Below are 8739 nucleotides of genomic sequence, written 5' to 3'. Positions count from 1 at the left end.
TGAATACTCTTTATATAAAATTTCAAATGTGTTAGACCAGAAATTGGCTGAGTAATTTGGTAGAGAGCGCAGAGGTCAAATTTTTTAAAAAACTTTGACCTCCTTTTTAACCCCTTAACATTTATTTTTTGGGGCTCAAATCAAATTATAAAGTTTGTCCAAGTAACCTACATTTAAAATTTCAAGTGTTTAGACCCAAAATTGACGGAGGAGTTTGGTAGAGTTTTTAAAGGTAAAATCGTTGAACTTTGACCCCCTTAACAGTCAAATTTCTGGACAGAAATCGATTAAAAAGATTTTCCCAAATCTCAATACCCCTTATGTTTAATCTCGAGTCTCTAGACCAAAAATTGACCGAGTTATTTGGTAGGGAAATCACAGACAGACACACAAACATTTACATTTTTATAGATATATAGATTAAAAAACTTCAAGGATTCAGCTCTACAATATTGTCAAACCAAAAAATTAATTGCCGAGAAGAAGTTTTGTTTATGTAGGCATCCTATGTCCATGTAGGCTTACTTAAAAGCCAAATTAGATAAAGTTTGCTGGAGATGTAAATGTAAAAAACAATTTTCAAAAAGGAGTGAGACCTTCTTTGAAGGGTCACACCTTAGTTTATCAGTGTTATTATCGTTATTTTTTTATTTTTTTATTTTGCCTGTCAACTACTGTGACATGTTCACCAACCTTGAATGGAATTTCGTGTAAATCTGCAATTCAGTGGTATGAATATTGTGGAGATATATGTACTAGCAAAATGGCTAAAGACAGGAATGGGTGGCTCTCTCTGGGCTCTGGACAGATAGTACAAATTGACGAAAGCCTATTTAAAAAAAAAAAAAAAAAAATTGGTAGAGTCCTAAGTGTTATTTATATACCCTAAAGCTCCAAAATTCATGATGTTCTCTCGTTTGGAATCTAGATAATCTCTCAAAAAGTCGTAAATAAATTTTTAAAAAATAATGAGCGGGGGGGGGCAGACCGAACTTTTCCCAAAGTAAAAAAAAAAATCACATAATAATAATAATAATAATAATAATAATAATAATAATAATAATAATAATAATGGTGGGAGCAGGGGCTTGAAAGACCCAACGTCAAAATGAAATGAGGTTATCGTAAATTAGTTCAAGAAATGGGGGATCGATTTACTAGAACGTTATATTCGAAATTGAACCCCTACCAAATCTTTAAAAAATTGACTTTTTTTTTTTTTCAATTTTTAAAAAATAATCCGCTAGCTTAGTGTCCAATCGATAATAATTCGCAGAAATTGTTGAAAAAAGACGAAAAGGAAAATATTGGGGGGGGGGGAAACCTTTTTATTTAGTCAAAGACAAGGTTATCTTGTAGCAGATGTGTCCCTGATTCTACTTTCGCTTTTTCTCGGTCACAGGCCTCTATTCTGAATTAGTTACAGCGACATCAGTGAATATTGAATATTGAATATTGATTGAAACAAACAAGAAATTGTGGAACGCTTTTCGGCATGTTTGCCCCCCCCCCTCCCCGCAAGAAAATACAAAACCAAGTTACGAAAGGCAAAAATTGAACTCGGTTTTCTGAAACGAAAATATATATTTTTTTTTTAACTAAACTTACATTGTTCTATAGCATTTCTTTCACTGTTTCGTTTTTTTTTCTTTATGTTTGTGTGTTGTTATTTCGTAATTATTGTTTCATAATCTTATATTTTTGTACATTTCAGTGACAGAAGCAGTTTATTTGTTGTTGTTTTTTTTTTTGTAATTAAAATACTACTACTAATAATAGAAAATAATTATAGATAAGATAAAAAAACAACGATAATTGTTTTAATACAATAAGGTAACTATCAGAAAAAAGAATGTTATTATTGAATAATGAGAATTTGTGCAAATTCTCATAGTATTTTTCGTATTTCAGGGATCCGAGTTGACATTTGCCTGATCGGCTTTCAGGTATTGTCGTACCGGATTTCACCGAGCCAGTATTGGTAGCCATAGGGACTAATCTACAGAAGTACGAAATAATTAAAAGTGTTCCTTTTATCTAAAAACATGGAAATAAAAATTTGAAAAGTAATTTTCCACTTTGTTCTTTCTTTCTCGAACTGCAATTTAAAAACAAGTGTTTGTTGTCGTTTGTTTCACGTCGAAGCTTCCATACTTTAAAATCTTACGTATGGAATCTCAAATAAGGAAATTCGATATTAAAGAAACTAATTTTTACCTTTTTGGAAATTTTATCGTTGCTTTTTTACATGAGTTTAATTTAAAAACAAATTTTAATTTAAAAAGTTGTCAACTAATAAAATAAAAGTGAATCGATAATAAATATATATGGTACGGCGCTGCAAAGTGAGCGGCTCGTTGGTCTAGGGGTATGATTCTCGCTTCGGGTGCGAGAGGTCCCGGGTTCAATTCCCGGACGAGCCCAATCGTGTTTTTTAATTTTATTATACTTTTTGCAGTTTATAGTTTTTAATTATCCAAAACCATAATTGTCTTTGCATTACTTTTCATTTTTGAAAACTTGTTTTTTTTTTTAATTTTAAAGTCAATACCTTTTTTATTCTAACCACGGAAATAAAGAGTATTTCTAATTTTGGTGCTTCTACAATTTATCGCCGAAACTCGAGACGCCATTTTATTTCGCGCACCTGTCGTTTAAATCCAATCAAATTAAATTAAATCAATAAATAACAAAAAAAAAAATTAAACTAGATATTAAGAAAGAACGATGAAAAAAAGTAAATAAAGAAAGTGAAAGAGAACGTATTATCCGTAATTGTTTAATTGAAAATGTTTCGATTTAATTAATGAAAACGGGAAAGTTTTTCATGAAACGTATATGTACATATTTTTTTTAAATCAGAAAATGAAAATAACATATTCATAATTGTTTAAACTGGGCGAGCGCCATTTGAAAACCAAAACATTATTCACTGTATACAAATTAATACTTCTCATCTTTTGACTCCCAATGTTTCGTCTGCTAAAATTTTAATCACCTATGTAGCATCAATAAAATAAACCAAGTGTCGCTTGTTATGGATTTAGCGGAATACGATATTAAAAATCATTTTTTGGATGCTTATGCACTTATGTTACCGGACTGGCAGATGTATTGTAACTATTCTGTACTTTCACCTAACAATTTAATAAACAGAAAGATATCGTAAAACTTGAAGAGAAGGAGTAAGGACCGTTCGAATACATTGATTTAAAATTTAAATTTAAAGTGTTGTGTAATTATTTAAAAAAAAAATCATTGCGCTTATGCTTTATTTCTTCAATTTTGAATGATTTCACAATTATGAATTAATTCGCGTGTACTTTTAAAAAAAAAGTATTTTAATCAAATTATTATTTGGTTTGTCTTATTTGAATTGAATTGAAAGAAGCCAGCAAACGAACAAAAGTGTAAAAAAGAAAGAAAGAAAACACACACACACACACACACACACACACACACACACACACACACAATAAATAAATAAATGTTACCAGGACTAATAAAAGTTACTTCTCTACATACATTACTCATTATTTTTCAGTACTTTTTTTTTTTTTTTAAATAATTACACAACATTTTAAATTTAAATCAATGTATTCAAATGGTCCTTTGGAAAAGAAATATGTAAAATAAAGTGGTGCATCATTATCAAGTCAAATTCAAGTTTTACGATATCTTTTTTTTTTTTTTTTTTTTACATAGGCGTCACCACTTATCAAGGCCGATAGGCCACTCAAGGATAAGGGTTAAAGAGTGTAGAGTAGTCAAAAGGACAATATAGTAATCGATAGTAATGGAAGTTCGGTAAATTTGTTAACTTAAGTGGAACGGCTCATCAGAAACTTGTTCACGTTGGACTTGAAGACAACCATATTATAGACAGCTGGAAAGCAGGAAAACGGAAGACAATTCCACAGGCGTGCAGTTCTAAGAAAGAAGCTTTGATCATGGAATCTATGTTTAGGTTTAGGCACAGATAAAGAGTGGGGAAAATTATTGATAATGTTTTCAGCTAGTCTAGTGTTTTTTGTGAAAGTTTGGCAAGGGGGGACCATAGATTGAAGCTCAGTCGAACACTTTCCATGAAAATAACAATAAAGCAGAGACAAACTCGCAACATCTCTGCTGTGAGATAGAGGTTGCAGCGAAGAGAAAAGGACATCTCCCACCAGGCCACAAAGTCTATTTTGAACCTTATCAAGGCAGGACAAGTCTTTTCTAGCAGCTCCTGCCCATATGTGGCAACAGTATTCCATCCTTGGACGTATCTGGCTCTTATATAGATAGAGAATTGCATCAGCAGTGAGATATCTACTGGATCGATAGAAGGATCCCACCATTTTTCCAGCGGCCTTGGCAACAGATTTGATGTACGTATTCCATTTAAGATCAGGAGTAAAGGTCAAGCCCAGAAGCCTGTCAAAACTTGAGGCCTCCTCAAGACGAGAGCCATTCATTTTAATTGATGCCAGATGGGGATCAGAACGTTGATGATGTAAAGATAGAAGCTTGGTTTTAGATGCATTAAAAGTAACCAGCCACTCGTTTCCCCATTGTACAACGTGATCAAGGTCAGAGGAGAGAGAATCGGAGAGAACTTGGTCATTTACTGTCTTAGATGTGCTACCATAGATGGTAGTGTCGTCAGCAAAAATGTCTACGAATGATGTAAGGGTGTGATTTGGAAGATCATTAATGTAGATCAGGAAAAGAGTTGGGCCCAGGATGGACCCCTGAGGGACTCCAGCATTTATACTGTGAGCTTCTGATTTTTGCCCATCAACTACTACTCTTATGAACCTATCAGAGGGAAATGATTTAATAATTGAGAAGACATTTCCAGCTATACCATAGCTGGAGATCTTGTGAAGTAAACCTTTATGCCATACCCTATCAAAGGCCTTTGATATGTCAAGAGCAATTGCCCTAGAAAGGTTGCCTCTGTCGAGAGATTTGCTAATCCTATGAGATATAACTGTAATCGCATCTGCTGTAGATCTAGCAGAATAGAAACCATATTGTGTGTCACTAAGAAGGTTATTTTTGCTGAGATGGTTGATTACTTCTCTATTTAACACAGATTCCAGCAACTTACTCATGACGCACAGGAGACTTATTGGCCTGTACTGAGAGGGGGGTGAACAATCACCTGAATTCTTAAATACAGGGCATACTGATGAGATTTTCCAGGGTGGTGGGAAGCAATTCTCCTTAAGACAACGTTTAAACAGTTTTGTAAGTATGGGTGCTTGTTCTGGTTGAAGTTTTTTGAGTAATATAATTGGAATACCGGTCAGGACCGGTTGCTTTACTCGAATCAAGGTTTTTGATTAGCTTGGCAACATCACGTATAGATATTTGTATATCACATAGTGTGTTTTCTGATACAGGGGGAAATATTGGGGGTTGGCGGCCTTGGTCGCAAAGGGTAGAATTGGCTGCAAAGTTCTTGGCAAAGAGTTTGGCTTTGTCTGATGCTGACGAGATTAACTCAGGTCCATTGATGATAGTTGGGATAGAGCACACGCTTCTGTTCAGGATTCTGTTTGCAATTTGCCAAAACTGGTGGGAACCAAGCCGCTGCTCAGCTACTTTGGACTTGACGGACTGAGCATACAACTCTCTTGCGTTCTTTATTACTTTCTTACAATGGTTGCTGGCAGTCCTGAAAGCGGCTTTAGTTTCCATACATCTATTACGTTGGAAGCAGTGGAAAAAGTGATTTCTGTGCGCAATAGAAGCAGCACATTCTGGAGAAAACCATGGCTGGCTGTTAGGTTTTTGCTGGAACTTTTGAGGGTATGAAATTGTCTATACCTATAATTAACCATTCCGTCAGGTCTGATACTATAGACGACACATCCTTTTTAAACATGGAATGCAGAGGAAGATCCGATATAAATGTACGGAAACTATCCCAGTCAGCCATAGTGTATCGATATACTGTACGATGGAGAGGTACGTCTGAGGACTTATTACATTTCATTTTTATCTTAATTGATACAACTGAGTGGTCGGAAGATCCAAGAGGAGACAGAATGGAAGCTGAACATAGTTCAGGGCATGTTGTGAGAAAAAGGTCTAGGAGACTTGCATACTGGCCGTCATTGTCGGGCACATGGGTGGGTTCGTGAACAATCTGAGTGAGGTCATAAGCAATGGAGAAATCATGACAGAATCTCCCCTCATCATCGGTCTTGTTTGAGTGGGTCAACCATTCCACATTGTGAACATTGAAGTCTCCACATACGTGAATGTTGACTGAAGGATATGCTGATAGAACTTGGTCAATTTTCTCAGATATGCTTTTAAAGATAGTAACTCTGCTGTTATGGGGGGCGATAGAGAGTAAATATAAATGCCGTAGTGTGAGCTAGTGCTACTCAGAAGCACATATAGGGTAAGTTAGGATCTGCTCTGGAGATGTCCCTACCACATGGAAAGCCATCTTTTATATAGGCACATATTCCATGCCCATGGCGATCTTGGGTGTCAGATTTGGAAGTTAGGTTAGAGTATCCTTTAATTACGAACTCATTTAGGGAAATAGTCTGTCCAATTCCAGTTTCCCTTAAAAATAAAAGGTCTGGTTTAGTCTCCTGTAATTGGGCTTCAACCTCTGGAAGGTTAGAACGTAGACCCCTGATGTTGGAGAAGGAGACATGGTAGTGGGGGTCTACGTTGGAAGTTTCAGATCCGGGTTTAATTGTGTATTTTTTATTGAAACTTGTCATGATGGAATTTTGGAGTTTGTGGACTAGGTAGTCAGACTTGCTTAGAGCAGGACAGAGAGGGGAAACAAAGAGAGAAAAGTAACAAAGAATTTTTTTTTTTTTTGTAGCACATAAGGTAAAGCCGTAACAATTACCCACTAGTATGGCATCGAGAGGCCCCACCAGAGACTACTGCATGGTCCAGAATCCATTCACCAAATGGCAATACAGCAGCCCCAGTACTTTGCGCCTGCTGATAGGACAGCCTCCTTAGTGGTTAATCCAAGGTTCGGGTCCCTGACTATCAGGTGGATAACGTCAGCCCAGATAAAACGTTTACCTCCAGCACCCTTACTAGTGACATGGCTACAAGGATAGACATAGAACAGAAAATTTCCGCCATCTCTGTCAACTGTTCACGCAAAATACTAAATTGTTAGGTGAAAGTACAGAATAGTTACGATACACCCGCCAGCCCGGTAACATAAGTGCATAAGTATTAAAAAATGATATCTAATAGTGTATTCAGCTAAATCCATAGCAGCACTTGAATTAATGGTTTATTTTATTGATATTACATCGTAATCAGGTGATTAAAAATTTAGCATACGAAATATTGGGAGTCAAAAGAGTAAGGAGTTAATGAAAGCAACATTGGATTTTTATAAAAAAAATTTTTTTTTTTTTTTTTGAACAAATAAATAATTTAAAACATTTTTTGAATCAAAGCAACTTTGAAGGGCCAACAACAAATTAATTTAAATGAAACCGAAAAATCATTATCTAGTTTAATTTTGTTATTTATTTCATGCTTCGATCATAGTTTAAAATACTGATTTATTCCTTGGATTTCAACGACAGGTGCGCGAAATAAAATGGCGTCCCCAGTTTCGGCGATAAAGTGTAGAAGTACCCTAAATGTTTCTAAATGAGTTCAATTATAATGTATAAGCAAAAAAACTTTTTTAAAAATTCAATATGTTGAAGAAAAAAATTTAATAATATTTAAGAAGGGGGAGGGGGCACTTTCTCGTTATAACGTTCTACTTCATTGCTACCTGACTTACTGCCCATTTCTTCACCGACTTAAAAATCATTAAATTTATTTATTTTTTATTTATTTATTTATTTTTTTTTTTTTGCTAAGATGATACTTAAGTCTGTAATCTATGATAATCGTCAGAAAAAAACTTTTTAAAACAAGGGGGGTAAAAACGCGCATTTTTAGGGAGCGGGCACTCTCATACAGGTCCGCCTTTTTATTAAATGTGTTGAAATTTTTAATAAAGAAATAATTTTTATTTACACACATTCAACATCTCGGCATTTGGGGAAAGGAACGCATTCCTTGACCGGCCTTTGCAGGTCACTTTCATCATCATCATCATCATCATCATCATCATCATCATCATCATCATCATCATCATCATCGTTACACTCCTACCCTCTGGAGGAGGAGGAGGAGGAGGAGGAGGAGGAGGAGGAGGAGGAGGAAAGGGCTTTTGCCCGTTTTCATTAGTTCGAACCTAGCCGGCCAAGAAGAAGGACGCTAAATTCGGCTCCGTCAAAAAAGGATTTTTGATGTTAAATTCTTACGGTTTTTTTTTCTCTCCTCCTTTGGAGAAAGACGTTTGTTTAGAACTCCATTGGAAAGTACTAAACTGTTAACGTTATTTTATTCTCAGTCATTATAAGACAACAAGGTCTTACGACTGGAAAATTAGTATCAGTTATTAAAAGGCAAACAAAGAGTCTTACAACTGGTAAATTATTATTCTCAAAGGATTAACGAAGGAAACCGCCGTATGTTGAGGAGTTCTTTTCTGTAAAGAACAAAAATTAATTTCGCCGACGAGACAAGCAGAATATCGGCCCTAGAAAGAAAATTCTCTCTTTGTTCTAGAAACTTAAAAGATTATTCAACGAAGTTTCCTTCAGAAAGGAAATCTTCCATAATACAAGAATTTACCCTGTATTTGTACACATAAAGCCTACCAAAGCGGCTTTATGGTCTTCTGTTTCT

The 8739-nt window shown here is 35.2% G+C and overlaps 1 non-coding gene across 1 annotated transcript; it reads left to right on the top strand.

Annotated features, from left to right (window-relative positions):
• Window positions 1-2351: 2351 nt before the first annotated feature.
• On the top strand, window positions 2352-2423 carry Trnap-cgg (transfer RNA proline (anticodon CGG)). The gene has a single exon. It is a non-coding gene; the product is annotated as a tRNA-Pro (tRNA).
• The last annotated feature ends 6316 nt before the right edge of the window (window positions 2424-8739 follow it).

This window comes from Euprymna scolopes, chromosome 1, assembly GCF_053919585.1.
Source record: "Euprymna scolopes isolate OS-2025 chromosome 1, ASM5391958v1, whole genome shotgun sequence".
NCBI lineage: Eukaryota > Metazoa > Mollusca > Cephalopoda > Sepiida > Sepiolidae > Euprymna > Euprymna scolopes.
This window is presented reverse-complemented; position numbering and strand designations above follow the sequence as displayed.